Below are 25,213 nucleotides of genomic sequence, written 5' to 3'. Positions count from 1 at the left end.
AAATAGGGCTTTTATATGCTTTATCTTACTGCAAACATGTACTATGGGTTTTGGTGCAAACTGCTATGAGTAGTCCTTTTGATTTCAGGCTTCATAGTAGGTGTTTGTTTGAAGGAGATGGCCATTTTAAAATATGCAGTCCCTTACGTAGGGATACTTTCTTCTTCTGTGACATGTATAGCTCTTTACTCAACAAATAATGATAGGCAAGAGGTATGCTTTTTGAAAACCAAAAGGATCTAATATCCCAAAGGATGAAATGGACAGTAATTTAGAACCACCAGATTGGCATGTTCCTAGCCCAGTCCTGAATTCAGGCTACTATTCCTACTAAAGAACCCACCTATTGTTCACAACCATAAGTCCCAGTTATTTAGTAGTAGATTGGATGCAAACCATGGACCAAAAAAAAGAAAATTATTATTGACTTCAGGAGAAAACTGGATTTGGCCAAAGATAAAAGTCCCATTCATTTCAGTGGTAGGTAGATGAGGTACTATTGTCATTCACCAAGTTTCAGCCAGTAACATAGATTACATTTAGTGTCAAATACTTGCTCTGCACTCCTATTCAGTTCTATATATCAAAGATGCCAAAAAACATACTGTGGGATGCAACATACTTTTTTTTCCATTTTCTTATTCTACAGATTACTTTCTCTCTCACATATTGGGCAAACGTATCCAGTTATTTTATAAACAATAACAGTTAATTAATAGTTGTCAAGAGAAAGGTATATATTTATTAAACATGCACTGCCCTTAAAATATTTCATAAACTCTTGGAAAAAATTTATGGAAAATAAATTAGAGTGCAGAATGCATCCTTGCTATGTGCTATAAAGCTACCCTTCTTAGCCTCACAGCTCCTTTAAAGGTAATCATGAACATGTGTTCTGCAGCACTTACAGTTCTTTAGGTTCAGGAAACTTCCTTTGCAGCATTCTGCAGTGTATTATAGTCATACCAAGTTATGTTATATATTATTGATGTACATAATAAATCTTTCCCCACTCTTAATTCCCATTCAAAAAGGGACAAATCCTGAAAATCAGCACTGACTGTATAAATCGTCCCCATGGATTGTAGAGCAACTTCGTGGCTGCAAGTGAGCACTGTGATGAGCCTGGATGAGATATGGGTGAGATTTTTTTCAAAGGTGTCTAAGTGAACTATGAACTAAGTTCCGGTGAAACTCAATGGGACTTCAAAAGAAAAGGAGTACTTGTGGCACCTTAGAGACTAACAAATTTATTAGAGCATAAGCTTTCGTGAGCTACAGCTCACTTCATCGGATGCATTTGGTGGAAAAAACAGAGGAGAGATTTATATACACACACACACACAGAGAACATGAAACAATGGGTTTATCATACACACTGTAAGGAGAGTGATCACTTAAGATAAGCCATCACCAGCAGGAGGGGGGGGAAAGGAGGAAAACCTTTCATGGTGACAAGCAAGGTAGGCTAATTCCAGCAGTTAACAAGAATATCAGAGGAACAGTGGGGGGGTGGGGTGGGAGGGAGAGAGAAATACCATGGGGAAATAGTTTTACTTTGTGTAATGACTCATCCATTCCCAGTCTCTATTCAAGCCTAAGTTAATTGTATCCAGTTTGCAAATTAATTCCAATTCAGCAGTCGCTCGTTGGAGTCTGTTTTTGAAGCTTTTTTGTTGAAGTATAGCCACTCTTAGGTCTGTGATCGAGTGACCAGAGAGATTGAAGTGTTCTCCAACTGGTTTTTGAATGTTATAATTCTTGACGTCTGATTTGTGTCCATTCATTCTTTTACGTAGAGACTGTCCAGTTTGGCCAATGTACATGGCAGAGGGGCATTGCTGGCACATGATGGCATATATCACATTGGTAGATGCGCAGGTGAACGAGCCTCTGATAGTGTGGCTGATGTGATTAGGCCCTATGATGGTATCCCCTGAATAGATATGTGGACAGAGTTGGCAACGGGCTTTGTTGCAAGGATAGGTTCCTGGGTTAGTGGTTCTGTTGTGTGGTGTGTGGTTGCTGGTGAGTATTTGCTTCAGATTGGGGGGCTGTCTGTAAGCAAGGACTGGTCTGTCTCCCAAGATCTGAGAGAGCGATGGCTCGTCCTTCAGGATAGGTTGTAGATCCTTGATGATGCGTTGGAGGGGTTTTAGTTGGGGGCTGAAGGTGATGGCTAGTGGCGTTCTGTTGTTTTCTTTGTTGGGCCTGTCCTGTAGTAGGTGACTTCTGGGTACTCTTCTGGCTCTGTCAATCTGTTTCTTCACTTCAGCAGGTGGGTACTGTAGTTGTAGGAATGCATGATAGAGATCTTGTAGGTGTTTGTCTCTGTCTGAGGGGTTGGAGCAAATGCGGTTATATCATAGTGCTTGGCTGTAGACAATGGATCGAGTGGTATGATCTGGATGAAAGCTAGAGGCATGTAGGTAGGAATAGCGGTCAGTAGGTTTCCGATATAGGGTGGTGTTTATGTGACCATCGCTTATTAGCACCGTAGTGTCCAGGAAGTGGATCTCTTGTGTGGACTGGTCCAGGCTGAGGTTGATGGTGGGATGGAAATTGTTGAAATCATGGTGGAATTCCTCAAGAGCTTCTTTTCCATGGGTCCAGATGATGAAGATGTCATCAATGTAGCGCAAGTAGAGTAGGGGCATTAGGGGACGAGAGCTGAGGAAGCGTTGTTCTAAGTCAGCCATAAAAATGTTGGCATACTGTGGGGCCATGCGGGTACCCATCGCAGTGCCGCTGATTTGAAGGTATACGTTGTCACCAAATGTGAAATAGTTATGGGTCAGGACAAAGTCACAAAGTTCAGCCACCAGGTTAGCCGTGACAGTATCGGGGATACTGTTCCTGACGGCTTGTAGTCCATCTTTGTGTGGAATGTTGGTGTAGAGGGCTTCTACATCCATAGTGGCTAGGATGGTGTTTTTAGGAAGATCACCAATGGACTGTAGTTTCCTCCGGAAGTCAGTGGTGTCTCGAAGATAGCTGGGAGTGCTGGTAACGAAGGGCCTGAGGAGGGAGTCTACATAGCCAGACAATCCTGCTGTCAGGGTGCCAATGCCTGAGATGATGGGGCGTCCAAGATTTCCAGGTTTATGGATCTTGGGTAGCAGATGGGACTTGTGCTCCCAACTAGCACACTTTTGAAAATCAGACCCTTCTGGCTTTAGGCTGCAGAAGCTTGTGTTCCTGCTCAACAGAGGGCAGTGACCAGTAGACTCTGTAGTATCAAATCTAACAGCCCAGTCCTGTTTCATATGCTCTTGCATTGCCACAGCCAAGCATGTCTTTAGAGCTGCAGAGGATTAGCCATGGTTCCATGCCACATAGGTGGCAGGATTTGCCCCCACAGCAGAAAACTTTTATTCATTCAACAGTAGAATGGGGCATCAGCCTTGGTGTCTTAGCCAGATTCCAACTTTGTTGAGTATGCTGCCACCAGGGTGGATTTGATTTAAATCACTATTCAGGAAGACTCTATTTAATCATGGATTTCTACACAAAAGTGCATTTTTTTTGGTTGTTATAACCTTAATACATATTCTTCACAACACAGACATAGATGTAGGTTTCATTTTTAGAAAGTACACACTGTATATTTTTTCAGTGATTTATTTTGAAAACTTTTCAGATGAGTTTTACAGCTATGTCAGAAAATTAATGATTTAGTTATTTCATTTATCAAAGGTAATTGAAGCATATATTTATGAAGTCATTGGGAGGTAAACTATCTCCAATTCAACAGATTAATCTTTAATATTTGGAGGATTTTCTTGCCATGCTGTATTAGGAGGGGAACATCACCAGACAGATATTTAAATCGTTTTATTTAACGAAAACAACGTTATGTATTCTAGATTTTTTTCTTCACACGAAACATATTTTAACAAAACAAGCATATGAATTTTTGAATTTAGTTAAACATTTGAGATTTTTTTTAAATCAGGTTTGTTTTTGTTAAAATTGTTAACTAAAATAGTTAAATGAAATATTTTAAAAACAAAAATTAAATAACTGTCAGCCAGGTCAACATGAGAAACTTAAAATATTGGCTTCTGCAGTTCTCAGTCATCTTCACCTTCATTTTCCTGTTAGTTCATAATCTGGAAAAGAAAAACAAGCTTTCGTGCTTTTTCAGGTCCCAAATGGTTTCTCAATTTGGAATGAATTAGTCCAAAGGAAGAAAATATTCTTTCTACACTGGCAGAAGAAGCTACTGCTGTTAAAAGTGAGATTATCACTTCAACAGTCTCTGAATCCAAGTGCTTAAATGACTTCCACCAGTTCACTGGTGTGACTTTCTTTCTTTAAAACACCATCAGCAAACATATTTCTTAAACTTCAGAGCAAGGGTGAACCATTCATTATAGTTGGCATTATGGAGGGATGATTGCTGGATGTCCATGTCATAGCCAATTCCTCTTCTTCAGCAGTTAAGGTTTGACCCTGGTACCGATTATGAGAATATTTGCAAGAAAATGAACTGGAGATAGTGCTTGTCCCATTTGTTTTTTCAATGCTTGTAATTTAGTTCTGTCATTGCATATTTCTCTTTTTAAGTTCTCACTCAGTTCCTTCCAAATTTCAACAGTATCAGCAATAAAACTGCTATTTCCCTGCATTTTGTTCAAGGCTACAGAAATAGGCTTCAGGGTACACAGCATGTGTTCAACATTTCTCTTAAGCCCAATGTTGAGAACTTTGGCTGTGACGGTACCATCTATTTTTTCACAATTTTGTTCACAAACTGTCATCAGATTAGGCCAGTTCTTGATATAGTGCTCAAAACAGTACACTACTGAGTTCTCTTGCATGTCTTGTGGGAGAGTTAGCTTGGTTCCTCCCACTTTTTTCAGAGCAGCTGCTGAAAAGTGGTTGTTACGGAAGTATTTTGCAATTTCAACAACATTAGCCTTTATTTGTGGAACACCGAAGTCTTTGGCTAGGAGGTGCATCAAATGAGCACTGCAACCGTATGTTATCATCTTGGGACTCTCTTCTAAATTTCTTATCTTGGATACATTTGCAGCTTTGTCTGTGACCTAGCTGTGTAGTAGACATTTGAATTTTTTTTTCAGTTTGTTACAGCTTTTACTGCTGCTACTTGTAAGTATTCTGTTGTGTGTGCATTTCCTAATGTATCAATTGTTTCTGTAAGGTAGACATTCCCTTCTTCTGTTGTCACACAAGCACATACAACAGGATCATTGTGGACATTGCTCCACCCATCAAGACTCAGGTTAACAACTTCACCTTCTAGACCTTTTGCACACTGCTCAATTTCTCTTTCATACACTTTATCCAGTAATTTGACTGTGACATCTGGTCTGTTGGGTGGACTGTATCCTGGTTTTAATAACTGAACCATGTTAATAAAGTGTGGGTTCTCAATCATATGGAAAGGAGAGTTTGTTGCATAAACAAACCGGGCAATTTTTTTATCAATTACCTCTTTTTGTAATCTGCTGGTTCTTATCACAAACTTGAGGTGCCACAAGTACTCCACATTTTTTTGCTGCTACAGACAAACATGGCTACTGCTCTGAAACCTGTTATCCGTGGTTGTTCCTGGATGATGGAGATTTTTTTTTTTCTTTTTGCTACTGGAGATACACTGTGGCTATGAGACATACAGGATGTGACTGAAACACTATCATTGGCAGATAACTCTGAAACTATAGAAAATGATGGTGATCTTGAAGGTGGATAGTCTTCAGAATCCTGTATGTTGAGGATGGATTCTCCTAAACAAAATAAGTCAATGCAGTTATTTTAATTATTATTACCATAATGCTCATTTAGTATTACTCATTGCATACTGATACTCAGTACTACTTTAAAGGTGAAATTGTAAAAGGAAGATCTGCCTATTTCAGCTATTTATTTTTTATCACAACTGCATCTAAAATGATAGTACCAGAGAGTAACAACTGTATATTTTTACTCAAATGTAAGAATTCCAGAATAGTCCAGAAGGAAGACAGGCAGTCCTTAAGAAAGAAGTATGAAATAAGTTTACTAACCTAAAGGTCCTGCATGTTCAGACATGTTCCTTTCATCATCTTCAACGTAGCTTCCTTCTGAGAAGGAACACTTCTCCTGATGTTGTTTCATTCGGGCGACCAGGCTTTGCATTTCTTTGTTGCACTATTTGCATTTTTCACACATTCCTGTCTTACCTGCAGGTAGAGGAACTTCATTAAAATATTCCCAAACTGGGTCTCTTTTATGGCCTGCTGCGATTATGGGTTTTCTCTTCTAGTGAGAGAATGGTAAAGTAGATCTCAAATCAATGAAGGCTACAATCAGAAAGACCTCAAGACTTCTGGAATATGCTGCTCAATCAGTTTCACTTTTGTTTCTACTGCCTGTCTCTCCCTTTTCACATTTATCATGATTTAGTTGGGGATTGGCCCTGCTTTGAGCAGGGGGTTGGACTAGATGACCTGAGGTTCCTTCCAACCCTGATATTCTAGGGTTCTATGGTCTCCAGATTTCTTCTTTATCCAGATCTATTCCATTCCCAACTATCTTCTATTCATTGAACTTTTTGCAACTTTGTACTTTTAGGGAGAGGTAAGGGATTGACTCTGTGTACACAAATTTGCAGAGGGATAGTAGGGTTGAGGTCTGTTATGTCTCACCTTTATACATTATTTATTTAAAACGTTGTTGTTAACAAGCATGTTATCTCTGTAGCCACAAATCCATAGTTTGAGAACTACAAAACTAAGCGTCTCTGATGGTATCTTCTAGACTGAGCACTGAGTCCTACTGGGTAGATAGAAAGAATATTGTGATTATACATTACCAATATTTTTTTCTTGCTCTTTGATATGCAGCATCAAAGCAAACAAATGCAAATGCCCATTCTAAACCCTTCTTACAAGGTCAGTACATGTTTAAAGTCTTTAATGTATTACAGTTAATGTAAGTGTGCTGACTTGCTGCAGACTGGCTTCTGAGGAAACTAGCTTCTAAACAGAGGGGTCTGTCGTGTGTTGATTGAAACTGGATTGGTTTTATTTATTTTAGATACGCAAGTACCTTCCTAGCTGGTGCCCCTTTATTTATTTTGAAATAAACACAAACCACCGTTCTGTTCTGTAGATATGAAAATGGCAAGGTTTGATAGGGCCCTCGTGTAATTTTTTTTTTTCATATCCAACCATCCAAAAAGGCATCAACATTTTCAAGTTCTAGGACAAACCTAATTAGAATGTTAGGAGCACTCAATAGGTATCGAGCAATATTAGAAATTGTTTCTACAATTTTTTATGTTTACTGCTAATGAATTTGAATTTGTATAATTGGGTAAAAACTAATAACAGGGTAACATTTTTTTACTCCAGACACTAATCTGTGCCCTAGGCATAAGCATCAGGCCCCTTAGTTGTCTTCTGTGACCTTTCATTGTAACAGAATGACCTTTGACCTTTCAGGGTAACAGCCCCCCAATCTGAAGCAAATACTCACCAGCAACCACACACCACACAACAGAACCACTAACCCAGGAACCTATCCTTGCAACAAAGCCCGTTGCCAACTCTGTCCACATATCTATTCAGGGGATACCATCATAGGGCCTAATCACATCAGCCACGCTATCAGAGGCTCGTTCAGCTGCACATCTACCAATGTGATATATGCCATCATGTGCCAGCAATGCCCCTCTGCCATGTACATTGGCCAAACTGGACAGTCTCTACGTAAAAGAATGAATGGACACAAATCAGACGTCAAGAATTATAACATTCAAAAACCAGTTGGAGAACACTTCAATCTCTCTGGTCACTCGATCACAGACCTAAGAGTGGCTATACTTCAACAAAAAAGCTTCAAAAACAGACTCCAACGAGAGACTGCTGAATTGGAATTAATTTGCAAACTGGATACAATTAACTTAGGCTTGAATAGAGACTGGGAATGGATGAGTCATTACACAAAGTAAAACTATTTCCCCATGGTATTTCTCCCTCCCACCCCCCCCCCACTGTTCCTCTGATATTCTTGTTAACTGCTGGAATTAGCCTACCTTGCTTGTCACCATGAAAGGTTTTCCTCCTTTCCCCCCCTGCTGCTGGTGATGGCTTATCTTAATTGATCACTCTCCTTACAGTGTGTATGATAAACCCATTGTTTCATGTTCTCTGTGTGTGTGTATATAAATCTCTCCTCTGCTTTTTCCACCAAATGCATCCGATGAAGTGAGCTGTAGCTCACGAAAGCTTATGCTCTAATAAATTTGTTAGTCTCTAAGGTGCCACGGGTACTCCTTTTCTATTTGTTAGAATATAATCTCTGCATTGTTGGATAGCAGTGGTCCCTAAACTTTTCAAGTCGTACCCCCCACATCCTGTCTGTGCCTTCTCCCCGCATCGCCCACCTCAGGAGCCAGCACTGGGAGTGGGGCCCTTGGGCTGGAGCCGTGGCCAGCCAGACGCTGAGGCCAGTGCGCGGCTGGGAGCAGGTCTGGAGCTCAGAGGGGAGCCACAGGGCTGAAGCTGGAGGCGGAGTGGGGATGCAGCTGGGGGTAGAGCGGGGCTGGGTGGTGCTCCATTCCTGCCTCTTGTGGTGGCTGGCTCAGGCCCATCCATGTCCCCCCAAACGTTCCTCCGTGCCCTGCTAGGGTGGCTCACCCCTCAGTTTCGGGACCACTGTTTTATAGGTTTATGGAGAGCCAATTTTACGAAGTGAGACTACTCAAACATTAATAGCATCTTCATAAAAGTGACGTCTAACAATGAATTGTACTAAATATTACAGCTAACGTTCAATAGTGGGTTAATATTCTACACTGTCATTCTTGACTAATTTATGATTTTCTCTAAAAGATGTTTCAATCAATATTTTATAGGTGTATCCCCATATATCAAGCTTTGGTTGCTTTCGTATATTCAGTAATTTTGATTAGGGAGCAGACATCTTGGTCTAAACAAACGTTTCTTTCTACACAGATGATCATTTAGTAGTCTGACTGGCTGTCTCACAACTGTCATTGTGAAGGTTTTGCACAAATGCATTGTACCTCCATATTTAGGTTACTTATATTTAGCTCCACTCACAAAGCCTTCCCTGTAGGCCCATAACTAACCTCAAACTGTTTTTACAGGCCTTTGCTATAAAGCCAGATATCCTCTGTACACTGGCACTCCTCTCCAACTGGAAACCAACATTTTAACAGATGATTTCCTGTTATTACTGTAACAGTATCAAAATCTGATCACTTACCCAGCAGCATGCTGTCCAAGAAACTGAAGCAAGGAGTGCAGCCAGCTGTTTGTTTTTCAAGTGTTATAACATTTTAAAGAATCGTATGTTAAGTTGATGCCAGAGTAGTATTGTCAGGGACAGGAGGTGGAGCCAGGAGGCCACCTGTGTTGCATGAAGATCTATTGCAGCCCAGTCAGAGCAGCTGATATTCTGTTGTCCCTGGTAATTAATATATATGAGTAGAAAGTGGAGGGAAGGATCTGTACTGGTTCATTTGTAAAAGGTGAACAAACTGCTCTTTATTTTGTTGATTTGTTAATGAAACAATATAGAAAAAATGGTGACGTCAAACAAGATGAAACCTCATCTATAAACTTGTTTTGCTTTTTAAAAAACACTGTCTGTCTAGTCAGATGTGGATCCGATTAGAGCCCACTGAAATCAATGGAAAAACTCATTAGGTTCATTGGGTTTGGATCAGGTCTCTCAGCTTCATAGAGTGAAAATACATTTTTATTTGTGTTTCATTCATTTTTTTGCCATAACCTTTTGTGTTTTCAAATATGGTTGCATTCCTGGCTGGGAAATGTAGTTTTAGATACATTAAGTAGGCCTCATAGTTCTGCTGTAAATTTCATGTTGACCAAAATTAGATTGATGCTCCACATTTAAGGAAATAATGATTTTTAAAAAGGTGTTATTTTGTGCTAGTGCACTTTCTTCATGTACAATGAGAAAATGATCAGAGATTCCCTTATGGCTGGAAATTTTTGATCTGAGGCAAGGTATCAAAAACAAATCCTGAAATTGAGGTTAGGTTACAGTATTCTAAGCAATTTACAGAATCACTAAGGAGTGTTGGTGGGAGTTATGTTTTTTGATGATGCCATTCTTCAGACTAAACTGTCTAACAACATACGGCTTTTTTGTAATTTTAGCTGGAGTCTTGTATTTTATTTCTTATTGAAAGCAGGCAACAGTTAAAAAATAAAAACAAAGTCAACAAAAATAATAGCAGTTGACAAAGCAAAAGGAAAAACCATAGGGAGCAGTAGGGGGTAGTTTACATATACTCTAATAAATTAAACTAACAAGACATATGCCAGTCATCACCTTGACCACTGTTCCTGTATCTGTTACTTCTTTCCTTCACCCTTCGCTTATCTTTCATCATCTCAAAATTTATATTGGTCAGGATAGATATTGTATCGGAAAAGAAGTGAATACATTTTGGGTACTATTGTAAGATTAAACAAATAGGATTGGAAATTTAAGATAACACTGGAAGGAAAGACTTAAGCTTTCGCTGTCCTAAGAAATCATTATCGGAAGTCCTAAGAATCTCTTGAATTCAAATGAAAAGGAGCCCTTAATGAATTTAATGCCTGTTGTGAAATATCCCAAAAGTTAAAACTAGAGCTGGCCAAAACTATGGATTTCCAGTTGGTGGGAATTTTAATAATTCAAACTTTTTCATTACAATTTGGAATTAAACCAAATTTTTTAAAATAAAAATTGTTTTGGAAACACAGACCCATGGAAATCAGTTCCCCAGGACCATGGCAACAGCTGACTGACATTCTTGTCAGTTTCATCACTGTTATGCAGATGAAGGTGTGAAACTGACAAAGAATGTTTATTTCACTTAGCAGCTACCCAGCCCCCCATGGTATGCTTCTCTGGGGCAGCACTATGACACAAGGACTTCCAGACTTCCAGGCCAGCTGGCTTCCAGGGCTACCCACTTGGTAGTTGGGTAGCCCAGAGAGCCAGCCGGACTGGGAATCTGGAAACCTTAGACCTGGAGTGATAGAGTAGCCCCACTATGCACCACAGACTCTGAAAGCCTAGGGTCCCAGAAGCCTGCCAGAGAGTAGGCAGGTAACTCACAAGAATGTTTTGTTTCTGACAAAAACATGTCTGTCAGACAAGATTCCAGGAACCTTGCAGGTGAATCAATGAAAAATTGGTAAACGCAATCTGTTTTCACAAAACAGTTTGGGTTTGACAAATCAGCATTTTCTGACCAGCTCTTGTTAAAACTTTTCCTGTCAGCAGGACAGAGTAAAAAAAAAAAAAGCCTTTAACTAAACAGTGACTTCATTTTTGTGCACATGCCACTGAGGTGTGGGACTTGAGACTAAATAAGCTGAAGTCTCACCATCAGTCAATTCTCACAGAAGGTTGCCTGATTTAGCACTTCATAGAATCATAGAATATCAGGGTTGGAAGGGACCTCAGGAGGTCATCCTGTCCAACTCAAAGCAGGACCAATCCCCAACTAAATCATCCCAGTCAGACCTTAAAAACTTCTAAGGAAAGAGATTCCACCACCTCCCTAGGTAACGCATTCCTGTGTACTCCTCAAAGAGAGTAGGAGTTGAGAGCTTAACTGGCAAACAACTTGAGTTTAGGTTGTATCTCCACAGCAGTTAACTCGTGTGTAGATAACTCAAGTTAACTTCCCTTGAATTAGTCTAGTTCGAGAGGGAGCAGCCAACTTCAAAATAGTACTTAAACTGCACAGAGTGATTGTGTTACCTGCTTATGAGTTGTGCTAATTCAGGCTATAGTCTATAACCCCTCATGGACCAGTCAACATGAGTTAAAAGCACCAACACACTTGGGTTAAAGGATTATGTATGTAGATGAAAAGTTATGGGCCACACTCAGTTTATAAAAAGAAAAGGAGTACTTGTGGCACCTTGGAGACTAACAAATTTATTTGAGCATAAGCTTTCATGAGCTACAGCTCAGTTCATCGGATGCATACAGTGGAAAATACAATAGGGAGATTTTATATGCACAGAGAACATGAAACAATGGGTATTACCATACACACTGTAACAAAAGTGATCAGGTAAAGTGAGCTCTTACCAGCAGGAGGAAAGAAAACAAACAACCTTTTGTAGTGATAATCAAGGTGGGCCATTTCCAGCAGTTGACAAGAACGTCTGAGGAACAGTAGGGAGAAAAAATAAACATGGGGAAATAGTTTTACTTTGTGTAATGGCACATCCACTTCCAGTCTTTATTCAATCCTAATTTAATGGTGTCCAGTTTGCAAATTAATTCCAATTCAGCAGTCTCTCATTGGAGTCTGTTTTTGACCTTTTTTTGTTGTAATATTGCTACTTTTAGGTCTGTGATCGAATGACCAGAGATTGAAGTGTTCTCCGATTGGTTTTTGAATGTTATAGTTCTTGACTTCTGATTTGTGTCCATTTATTCTTTTACGTAGAGACTGTCCGGTTTGGCCAATGTACCTGGCAGAGGGGCATTGCTGGCGCATGATGGCATGAGAGTCCAAAGATAATCACTTAGCAATATATTTTTATCATTATTATTTGTATCATATGGTAGCACCTAGATGCACCACTGTGATTGGTGCACCATTGTGCTAGGCTCTGTACAAATGCATAGTAAGAGACAGTCCCTGCCCTAAAGATCTTACAGTCTTGCTGCCGCTCCCCAGCTGTACAATAGGAATAATACTACTTCCTTTCTCTCCACCTTTTCTACTTAGGCCCAATCCTGAAAAGATTTACGCACATACTTCATTTTAAGCACATAAATAGTCCAGTTGAAATGAATGGGACTATTCACGTGCTGAAAATGAAGCATGTATTAAGTCTTTGCCGGATCATGGCCAAAATGAAAAAGGTAGGCTACAAGTAGGAGGAAGGAAGTGTTATTATCCCTGTTTTATAGATGGTGAGCTGCAGCGCAGGGAGATTAAGTGACCTATTTAAACGTACACAGGAAGTCTGTGGCATAGCTGGAAATTGAACCCAGATCTCCTAAATCCCAGTCCTTTCTTTCCTGTGAAATAAATTTTCTACTAACATTATAACTCTAAAGGCTAGTTTTGCAGTAATGGAGTTTCGGTATATATTTCAGTTTCAGACATAAAATGCATTTTATTTTCGTGTTTCTTGTATTGCATTTTGGTCCTTTTAAAATAAATACTGTTGCATAAATTGTAATCTTAGTTACATTAGAATAAATCTTGAACAGTATAATTTATTGACTTCACCTGGTTTATTGCATATTTACACCTGTGTAACTCAGAAAAGAGTTTGGGTCTACATCTATAACACTTAGAGCATGCTCTATCAGGGAGTCCATTCTTGACATAAAACTTACAAATGTATACCCTTCATGTGGACATCACTCCTTGTCATTTGGACAAACAGGAGAGCATTTGAATCTTTTTAGAAAGATGAAAATGTAGGTGAATTAGTCTTAATACATTATGCTGAGACACGGCTTATGACTCACATTGCCCTGTTAAGGATTACAGGTCTGATGCTGAGTTCCCACAACTTTGGTGGGAATTGTCGGAAATTCACAGCTTTCAGACACAGTTTCTGCCCACACAGATATACTTGCCCTAAGGCTGAAGGTGCACATGATAATGCCTTCCAGTATAAGAGTGAGTCTCTTCTCAGATGTCTGTTGCTGCAGAAGAAAATTGTGGATGTGCAAGGTTGCTGCAGAAGCAAGATAGGATAGGGAGCAAGAGTTCAAAACAGTGCTAATGGACAGGCGAAACGGGAAGGTGGGAATGTGATGGGTTGACTGGGATTTCAGGGGAAGTGGGAGCTTGCAGCAGCAAGAAAGGCAACTGCAGTGCCTATCCAATGAAGTGAGCTGTAGCTCAAGAAAGCTTATGCTCAAATAAATTTGTTAGTCTCTAAGGTGCCACAAGTACTCCTTTTCTTTCAGAGACTTGAGTGACCATTCCTGTTCGAAAAGACTGATTTTTTTAGATTTTCAGTTCCCATGGATGTCAGCTTGAGTTGAGATGCGCAGCACATCTGACAAATCATGTTTTAAGTTCCTTGACTTCCAGCCAATTACGTTTTAGCTTTGACCTATTTATCCATTCTCTTCTGAGTGCAACATGTATGTTTGCATATTTTTCTTTCATATGGACACTCCTACCTATCATTTAGCAGCATTTAGTTCTCATAGTTCTTGTTAAACTTTATTTTTCTAGATATATAAACCTTCCCTGTCCCACCTCACCACAGTACTGTGCAAGCCTTGGTCAGTGAGGTATAACAGGAAGCAAGCTTTCACAGCTCCAAACCAGTGAAAAATTGAAACTAATACTATTGTATTATTTTCATTTTGTTGTCATCTTCTTTTCCTTCTGTGACTTTCAGCATTTATCTGATCTTGCAAAGGAAGACACTAACAGTAATTCAGTAATAATTGTTGCAGAGGTATTTCATGCACATGAGAGCAACAGGAACGTGACTAGAAGATATGTAAAAACAGTTCTGTCTGTAAGTGGTATGCTTGATATTCGTGCATCTGAAACTTTCCAGAAGATCTGTCATCACACCTTTGGTTATATACAGACAGCTGTGGGATTTTTAAAGGCAGATAGAGCACTTCTTCCTGCCCTTCTTCCCACACACGAAGCTGTCTTTTGACATGCAAACTCGCACTACTCTTGAGATCAAGAGGGCTTTTAGGATTGCAGCTGTTTGAAGTGTGAATTGTCCGTCATTGGTTTTTACAGGCACTTCTGAAGCAAGGTTGTCAGTTTAAACACTTATTCTTACCCTCGTTATCCGTACTTCCTCCTGACCAGTAATTTCACCACAGCATTACAAACAAACAAACCACAATGAGGGGCCAAACTGGAGCTCTATATCACATTTATTTTGTGAGAGACACAAGGTAGGTGAGGTAAAATCTTTTATTGGACCAACTTCTGTTGGTAGAAGCTACAAGCTTTCAAGCTACACGGAGCTCTTTCTGTGTGTAGCTCAAAATCTTGTACCTTCCACCAATGGAAGTTGGTCCAATAAAAGATATTACTTCACCTACTTTGTCTCTTGCATACTGGGAATAACTGGGTAAACACTGCATTTGTTTTATACTTCTTTAGGATATTATGCAAACTTTATTTTTGTGGGAGTAGCATTGTGACCTTAAATACCACAGTGGTGGGAATAACAAATTTAGAGAGCTCCATGCTCAAAATGTTAAAAATCAGGCTACCTATTTAGGTGCCTAAATGTGAACTTAGGAACCAAACTTTAAGCACTCCCTTATGAATATGTTGGCCCTAATACTTATGAAGTATCTGAGACAGTCAGATGTTCAGGGCTGTGTAAGTGTTCACTGTTGTTATTATTGGCCAGATTGTTCTCTCCAGCATGAAAAGCTTATTTTGTAAAAAATTCCACAAGGAATCCCTCTTGGGGTTTGCTCCCAAGTGTTATCTTCTGGGAGTGGTTGGACACTTTCTGTGGAAAAGCCACTCAAAATTGGAGCCATGAAGAGGCACTATACCCTTACACACACTCTCTCTCTCTCTCTCTCTCTCTCTCTCTCTCTCTCTCTCTAAAAGAAAAGGAGTACTTGTGGCACCTTAGAGACTAACAAATTTATTAGAGCATAAGCTTTCGTGAGCTAATGCTCTAATAAATTTGTTAGTCTCTAAGGTGCCACAAGTACTCCTTTTCTTTTTGCGAATACAGACTAACACGGCTGCTACTCTGAAATCTCTCTCTCTGAAGTATGGCTTCAGTGGAGTGGTACTGGCAGGGACCCCTTCTGGCTGTTGCTTCCCAGGTATTGAATCTGGGGAAAAGTTCCCATAGCTTGGGCTCTATTAAGCTTTCCATGTAAGTTTTGTGGGGCTCCACAAAGTCGGGGTGGGGAGGAAGAGGAATGGTACCCTCCTCCTCCATGGAGAGAGATCTGTTTCTGTAGATCCCTCCACACCTGGATTCCTCATTATTATTAATACAAATTAGAGAATAGGGAGATTGGTGAAATTCTTTGAAAATATTAAGTTCTATGTAAGTTCTATTATTTATTTCATTATTCCATTCAGAAACGTTCCTACAGATGTGAAAATATTCTGGGTATTATTCTTCTGGAAAGAATTCTGTTAAATTAATTAGCTAGGTCCACATCATCCCTTATAGAGAAAAGTGTTATTTAAAGAATGGGAAACAACAACACAGAACTTTCCTCTTTGATGTTTCATTGGGATGGTTAGGGTTAAGTTATGAATCTTTTAGGCCTCGATTCAGCAGGTCATCTTAATACAGCAATGCATTTAAGCACATGCTTGTGTTTAAGTGCTCTGCTGAATAGGGATGGACTTAAGCGTGTGCTTAAATGCTTTCCTGAACTGGGCCATGGCCATCAAAATACATATCAAGTGGTCTGAGTGACAAGATATCATCACACATGATTTTACTGTTTAAAATAGGCATGTTAATAATCATCATTCTTTACTCTTAGAAGTGAATCATAATCTTTCTCTCTTCTGTAAATGACCTCAAAGAAATAGGAATTAATTTGTTCCAACATTTTAAATACCCAACGTACTAAATGGGCTGACTCCAAAATGCGCATATTATTTTTGATCACTAGGTATCTTTTAGAAATTGTTTGAATTATTTAAAGATTTTTCAACTATTATTTGAAAAGCTGTGCAAAAATGATCATTTGGATTAGCTCAGTTCTTTAAATGGGCATTAACACAATAGAAAATGATAATGTAGGAAACAACATTTATTGGTCTATTTTTTGGAGTTAATATTATGCATGTTGCTGTATCAGTGGCCTTGGTAATTTTCACAAGTTGTCAGCACACCTGTGGCAGTACAGCTAATGAATGTTGCATACTTTTTAATGTGTGAAAAAATTGGGACAAGGTTATGGCTAATACAATTAAGCTGAACTGACTTCTTTGGTTTGGACTGCGTTGCCTTCGATGTATTTTACTGACCACATAGATAGTATCCTTCGTCCTTGATATTTCACCACATTTTATAACATGGTACAAGGAGAAGTTATCTTCTTCTATGGAGTGGCTGTATAGAAGAAAATGCAACAGCTATTATGCTGTCTTTGGTAGCCACATATGATTTAACAGGAATATGCTTGATCTTTTGTCCTCCAAAAAGTAGATTAAGTGACTCAGTAAATGTAGCTTTAAGATACTCCTTTGTGCTACCCTGTTAATACGTACTTTGAAACACCATGAAACCAAGTGCCCTCAGCCACTTGAGTAGCATATACATGAACCAGTAAAACAACCTTGGAATGTCTTAATGTCATTATAATTTTTGGATCTTGTTAAATGTCATCCTGTTAAAAGTTAAATTGTTAAATGTTATCTTTGGTAATTATTTTTTTTCTCATTTTGAATGTGGCCAGGAGAGGAGGAAATACAAGTTAACAGGGTTGTTGGTTTTTTCAATTTAAATGATTTTATTTGCATTTTTGTGTTTCTCTGACTTCATTAATTCCTCTTTTCCTGTAGATTGCTCTACTTTTTCACCAACAACTTGAAGTTTTGCTTTTCTATTAGAAACTCTAAACTGAAAGCTTTTTTTATGATAACTTTTAATGATCACAAATAGAATTGAACAATGCAGCCAAACCCTCTGAAACTTTGGAGGGGGGATTCAGGTTTAGCTCCAAAGTTCATGGTTCAGGGTCATCTACTAATCAGCAGGATTCCGATTATAAATTCATAGACTATAAAGCCAGAAGGTAACATTTTGATCATCCAGTCAGACCTTCTGCATAACAGAGACCATAGGACTTTCCTGAATTAATTTCTGTTCGAACTACAGCATATCTTTTAGAAAAACAGCCAGTCTTGATTTTAAAAATGTCAGTGATGTAGAATCCACTACAGGCCTTGAAAAATTGTTCCAGTGGTTAATCACTCTTAAAAAAGGTGACTAATTTCTAGTCTGAATTGGCTTCCACTTTCAGCCATTAGATCTTGTTATATCTTTATCTTTTAGATTGAGGGGCTCTCTATTACCATGGTTCTGTTACTCAGGTAGGTACTAATAGACTATGATGAAGTCATTCCTCAACCTTCACTTTGATAAGCTAAACAGATTGAGCTCATTGAGTCTATCACTATAAGTCATGTTTTCCAATTCTTTGATCATTCTCTCTCTTCTTTGAACCCATTCCAATTTTTCAACATTCTTCTTGAAGTGTGGACAGCAAAACTGGACACAGTTTTCCAGCAGTGGTCACATGAGAGCCAAATACAGAGGTAATATATCCTCCCCACTCAGCATTCCCCCGTTTATACTTCCAAGGATCACATTGCCCTTTTGACCACAGCATTGCACTAGGAGCTCATATTCAGATGTGGTAGAGCTTGGTAGCCTATGACCAGACCTCTAAGTTATACTCAAGACCTGTTCACTCCATGGGAAGCTGGACCTCTTTGGTGGAAATTCTGTAGCAGCTTCCATTAATGGGAAAGAAAGAGGTATTTAATTGACTATGAAAATGAATAATAAAATTAGGAGAGTACTCCCTTTGATATTTATTTGTGCTGCACCAACATGTTCTGCTTTCAGTAAACCATACACTTGTGTACTGATAATAAATAATTGCATAATAGCGGTTGTGTTATAATTGGAAGCTAGAAGATCAGATCTTCCTTCCTGTTGATAAAACGTACAGGTGTAACAATGGCTGGGTTTGAACTGACTCTTCATTTTTTTTCCTGGATTGCCATGTGTGGTCTTAATCTACACTGCAGCAATACCTATTACATAAGCTATATCAGTTGTGCTCTGGGTCAATGATACAGAGCTGTTCTGCAAGAACAATAACTCCCCTTTAGTATTTTGGAATATCACTTTCCTATAGGCTGTAGCCATGTCCTGGTTTTTTCAGATTACTCCCCATTTTTCTGTCCACAGTGAATGAAAGGGGAACAAATGCAAGGTCTATGCACTTCTTAAATGCCACCTAATCCCTCCAGATAGGCCCTTCTGTGATGCATAGGCTCTGAGATAGCTCCCTGCTCTTGAGTGACTTTCAGCCATTCTGACTTGTGCTCAGCTGTTGTGCATTACTGCCTACTCATGGGACAGCATATTAGCACTTCTTGCTTTTGGATAATTTGCCCACTTATATTAAGCACTCAGAGCATATTCCACTTTTTTCCATACTGTGTGTCGTCCAACAGATGGGGCAATTGGGCCCATCAATTGTAATACTGCTAAACTACTAAATATAAATATAAATAAAATAAAATATAGTATAAAAGTATAAAAAGTGTTGCTGAGTACTTCAAAGCTATCAGCAAAAATCAGTTCTTAGTAGAGGCTGGTGTGATGGGATGTTCACCCCGGAAGCGGAAAAGTATAGTGATCTGGCTGGAGGGCTAAGCCATGAAGATGGAGTAGCTTGAGTCGCAGGGAATGAGAGAGAGATAAAAGGGCGAGCAGCTGATGGGTGGGTCACCCCAGACGTGGCCACCAGAGGTGCCCCTAGCAGTGAGTAGTGCCCCATGACACTGATCTTTAAAGTCAAATGAAATTGTAGAGGAAACATTGGGGATAGCTGAAAGTGATTGTCTAAAGACAAGCATTGCCTGTTGGAAGGATTCCAGATGCAGATTTCATTGTATAACCAAGTGTGCAGAAGAGTAACAGGAGTGCCGTCCACTCCTGTCCTCTTTTCAAACTCTGTTAGCAAATTTTAATGAACACTTAAGAATAAAAAAGGGGCAGGAGGTGGCAGCAAGCGCAGAAAAAGGAACTAACGAGAGGCACACTTATGTAACAAAGAGCCTATCTCATGGTCTTTCACTGTTGGAACCCACATCTTCCCACACCCCATCCCTCCCTCTGCTTATTGGCATTCCATGTGTTCTATGTCCAATTTAGGGCTCTCATTGGACTCAACTCTAAACTCTCATTGATGCCAGTGAGAGTAAAACTGGGCTTTCAGATTGTAATTCCTTGGACAGAGAGCTATCATTTAAAAAAAAAAAAGTTGTCTCTAAAGTACCCTGCATATATGTGATGCCATGTAAATAATCATGGAAAGGTAGGGCTGTAAAGGATCTTGAGTGGTCATCTAGTCCATCCTACCATGCCGAGGCCAGACAAAGTATACCTAGACCATCCCTGACATATGTTTGTCTATACAGTTCTTAAAAACATCCAATGATGAGGATTCCACAACCTCCCTTGTTAACTTATTCCAGTACTTAACTATCCTTACAGTTAGATATTAGAAGAAACTTTCTAGTCTAAATCTTCTTTGCTGCAGATTACTTCTTGTCCTAGCCTTGTTGGACATGGAGAACAATTGATCACTGTCCTCTTTGTAAGCGCCTTAACATATTTGTTAATGTAACTGTTATCAGGTCCTCCCTCAGTCATCTTTTCTCAAGAGTTTTTTTTAACCTTTCCTAATAGATCATGTTTTCTAAATCTTTTATATTTTTGCTGCTCTTTTATGGACTCTCCAGTTTGTCCATATCTTTCCTAAAGTATGGTGCCCACACATACTCTTAAATAAGTTCATACAGTTTAATGGCTCTGATACTATTCATCCAAGCATAACAGAGGAAGGGGTCCTTATGATGGATACCAATATGCAGAATACTGAGATGGGGAGTGTTAGGAACCTGGCTATCATTATTCAAAGTTCCAGGAGAAGAGATTAATGTAGTTGAAAAGTCATTTTCACCACCACCTTCAGCTTTAAAGTCCTCACCCTCAGTTGACAGTTGCTTTCTTGCTGTCAATTTCTAAGACATGCTTAGAATGTATCAGTGAGTAGCACTTCAATTTCTCCTTCCACAAATTGGTGTTATGCTTAAGTAATGAGGTTAACAATACTTTATTTGCAGCAATAGGATAACATGAATAGGTTTGGATTTTTTTTTCCACAATAGATGTTTGCTCAGTATCAGCATTTCCACAGAGATGCACAAATCTAATGTTCGATCTGGAAACAATCTCTCTCCATTTCTTCCTGCCTCCACTGGATTCGCAGCCATAGTACTTTAAGTATTAATTTACAAAGTGCAGAGATAGTATTCAATAGATTTTGATACAACATTAGGTAATTCAGATATCAGGCAACATTTCCCATCCAGCTTTAACTGGGTGCACAGACAACTTTTCAGGAATAATTAACTCCACTTGAATGTCTCAGTACCTGAATGCAACTAAAAGTAGTTACATGCCAAAGAGACTTTAATTAAACCCACAGGTAATTAGAAGTATAAAACTGCACTTGCAGGTTCCTAACCAGAGGCCAGTTTTTGAAAATCTGGTGCTAGTATGATGGAAGAAACTCTGTCTCCGTGAATGCCTGAAATGTTTTGCTTGCTTTTCTGTTTAATTTTTCGTCTGTGTAATGTTCAGCCATTTATTCAATCTGATTATCTAAAACCAATGTGTTATTTTTAATAAAACAATGAAATATAGTTTGATGCAACAGCATGCATTACTTTGGTTTCAGTGTGAATACTTTATATTTACTAAAATACAGCTTTGCTGATAACATAGTGAAAAATGAAGGGACAAACTGTGTTTTTTCTTTGGCCTGGTTGAACAGATGTTTCCAGCCAAATTTAGTACCCAATATCGCTTTCATAACAGGCCTGATCCTGCAATTGCAATCCTTACATGGACAAAGCTCCCATTGACTGCAGGATCCAACATCTGTAAAACAGCAAAATCACTGTACTGAAGAAAACCACACTTCAGTGTTTGCTCTTAAAATTCAGTCTGAACATTTTACTAGTATTTATTTTATCTATCAGAAAATGTAATATATTTTTATCAATTTTGTTATTGATAGCATTTTGTCTAATTCCTTCCTCTATATACAGACTTTTGTTCCTTCCCAGAAGTACCTAGTACATTATCCCAATACTAAAATATCTAATATTAAACTTTTCTCTTTCCAGTATTCTCTTAGGGTTCTAAATTATAGCATTTAGTTCTGAAGATTAAAGTACAACCAGTCTTCAAACAACTCTAGAAGAACAGACCAAACATTCATGCTAGCCATCTTAGTTCTGGATACTGAATAGTGGTAGCATACCCAAATGAGAGGCACTATGCCTAATATTAAGATAGATATTTGATTTAACAAAATAGTTACTATCCAGGCAACATTCTGCTTAATCTGAGAATTAGTCTGCGCTGTAACCCAGAAAAAAATGGGTTAATAATGAGGGATTTAAAAGTTAAGTAACTATTACATTTGGGCCAGGATCTCTTCTTACAAAGTTCTACTTCTCTCTCTATTTTCTTCACTCAGTATATCACCTCCTTTTTGAGGATGTGGGTCGGGAGGGAAAGACCTGTTAAATGGCACATCATATGATACTAGTTCCTGGCTGGCCTACTAATACACTAGGATTTTTTAAGAAGGGGTATTTTGCCTTTTTTCAGGCCAGGTGTGATTGTCAGGATACTTTTCTGAGTTACAGCATAGACACATCTGTGAAGTGAGACTTTAGAGGGAGCACCTGAAGCAGCAGAATTTGGGCTTGAGGTCAATTTGTACGCTAGAGACTGTGAGCAGCCAAGTATCTGGAATGCCAAAATTTACTTGTAAAATGCATGAGCTTTTCAATATGTAGTAAATCAGTGACTGAAGAAATTGGAACACCATGGAGAGCTACCTATTAATCACCACTTGCATGGCAGCAAATTATCTCAACCTGATCTAATTTAAGGGAGAATCAAGTTCTCACTATAAGGGTGAGTCAACACTCAAAAAATTAGGATCAGTTTTAAAGCCACAGCCAGCTGTGGTGCAGCCATGTCAGTCCTAAATGGATAGTGTAGAAAAGGCTCAGGCATCTTTATTAACATGTCATGAAGTAAATTGGACTAGTTACAGGGTACTGCACCATTTGCTGTGAGTCTGGATGGTAGAACTGGGTTCTAAGTAAGGCATTGATAATGTCTATTAATGCTAGCACAAACACACCATGTCCTGTAAGCAACAAAGTGAATAAGAATCATAACCCAATGCTGTGGCTCTTAAGGAACCTTAGAGACTTTTTGGATATCCTCATTAAAGAGCAAGTGAAGTTCAACCGTAAAAGAGCATCTTGGAAGGAGCAATGGAGAGTTGGATTCTTTTTTTAATTGGCCATGGGAATGGGACAGGGAAGTCTGAAGGAAAATATACTGTCACTTTGAGCCAGTATCCAAGCAGCCACCTTTTGAGACTCATGTGGAAGCAAGCACAATTTAATATAAAAGTAAGTTTAACTAAGTTCTCCCAAAGGTGTCTGAACTTGGAGAACACCTAACCCACAAAAATAGACAACCAGGTGGAGGTGTCTTCCCGCTTTATATGCAATAGCCTAGTGGTTAAGGCCCTCATACATGGTGTGGGAAAAATGGATTCAAATCCTCACTCTGATGGATTTAGAGCAGGAGCTTGAACTAAGATCGCCTACTTTCCAGGTGAGTGCATTAAACTACTGGTTACCGAGCCATTCTCATGCTCTTTCTGGCCCAATGACTAAGTATTCCATATACAATGGAACAGCTTCGACAGCAGAGACTGAGAGAAACCGACTATAGAATACCCTCACGTAGCTGAGTAGAGAGGTAATCACCTTGGAGATCGGAGTCCTGGGAGCAAGTCCCTGTTCTGAGCACGCCTACTGGATCAGGCCCAGCAGGTAGAAGAATGTCTAGTTTGTGAATCCCACTGGGAGTTGATCACCAAACTGCTTGGAAATGTCAGGATTTAGGCAGATTTGCACATACCCACCAGCAGATGCTAAGGGACCTATGGGACTTCACTGGTGGAAACTTAGGAGCCTAGGGACTATAAGTGCCTGTATTAAGCAGCAGCTGAGTGGTGGTTTTGTGAATGCCAGTGGCACTCAAATGTCAGCCTTAGGCACCTACGCTGGCAGTTAGATGCCAAAGTTCTCCTTGTGAATCTAGTCCCAACCTTAACTCTCTGGATAAGAGGGTCACTATTTGCTGCTTCTGTCTTGCTTTGGTGTTCTAATTAATTTTGGAGATAATCTATTTTACTTTTAAATATGAATCCTGAATTTCTACAGTCTAATCCTTACTCAGACATTACTCAAATAAAACTCCCCAAACTCCTTTGAAATAATTGGAGTCACTCTGGAGTTACACCCAGGTAACTGAGTCACTAAGCATGGAAGGAATAAGGCTTCCATAGTCAGTTTTGCCTGAGTGAGGGCTTCGGCACTGCAGAATTAATGGAAGTAAGATGAAGTAGAGCATGATGCTGTGTTTCAGGAGCCTAACTTGCTTAGTCAGTTCATGGCTGGTAGAGTTACAACCTTTGGACTCTCATTCTCATGTTTTGTCAATATATGTAAATGAATATTACATATTGATTCAGTGAACAGTTATGAACTACTATAACATAGCAGAATACATGTTAAAGGCAAATGAACTCTCAACACTCATTTATAGTGCAGCATAGTTATTTTACGATTTTGCTAAATACTTTAATTACATTGGTGTTCTCAGTATTTAATAAAAATGAGGGTAGGTGTTTTCTGGAGCATGAGGTAATAACCGAAAATACAGTTAAACTCTCTATAAAATTAAGGGTATATAATTAGCCTTCGAAGGATGGGTCTGCTGAGGCTTCCAGTCACTGTTATTGGGTGGTCCACTGTTGTGGTGGAATACTTAAAAAAATGCCTATTTAGATCTGTGAGGTGTTTTTATAAAGTCTCATTAAACATTCTCTTTCATAAATTAAATTTAAGTAATCCTTTGCCTGACATTCTTGCTGTAGCATTTGACATTTCAAGAAGCTGCTTTAAGAATCAGCCTAACAATTACCTGTAACAGGCTTTTTCTTTTCTTCACACCTAAGAAGAATGAACAACCTGAGCAGCCAGTCAGGAAATGCATAACTATAACATGTTTTTATATAAGCAAAAACATCCAAGCAGTGCAAATGGTGCTAATATTGAATGCTGTTAACCCTATCAAAGACGGGACACAAAGCCAGACAGAATTACATATGAAAAAGGGAGAGTAAGGATGGCGTTTTCAAAAGCACTAAACATCACCTAACTCTACTCCCATTGAAGGCAATAGTAGAATTCCGATTGATGAAAATGGGAGCAGAGTTAGATCAGCACTGAGCACTTTTTGAAAATCTCATTCTAAAGCACATTTAACTATACAAAATTCCACAA

General features: G+C 39.1%; 1 protein-coding gene across 1 annotated transcript in view; it reads left to right on the top strand.

The window, feature by feature from the left end:
* The window catches only part of ANAPC10 (anaphase promoting complex subunit 10), a 194,388-nt gene that overhangs the window by 78,409 nt on the left and 90,766 nt on the right, over positions 1 to 25,213 (top strand). The gene's annotated exons all lie outside the window — the stretch shown is intronic.

This window comes from Dermochelys coriacea, chromosome 4 (assembly GCF_009764565.3).
Source record: "Dermochelys coriacea isolate rDerCor1 chromosome 4, rDerCor1.pri.v4, whole genome shotgun sequence".
Classification (NCBI taxonomy): domain Eukaryota; kingdom Metazoa; phylum Chordata; order Testudines; family Dermochelyidae; genus Dermochelys; species Dermochelys coriacea.
Note: the sequence above shows the minus strand (reverse complement) of the source record. Positions and strands in the feature narration are given on the sequence as shown.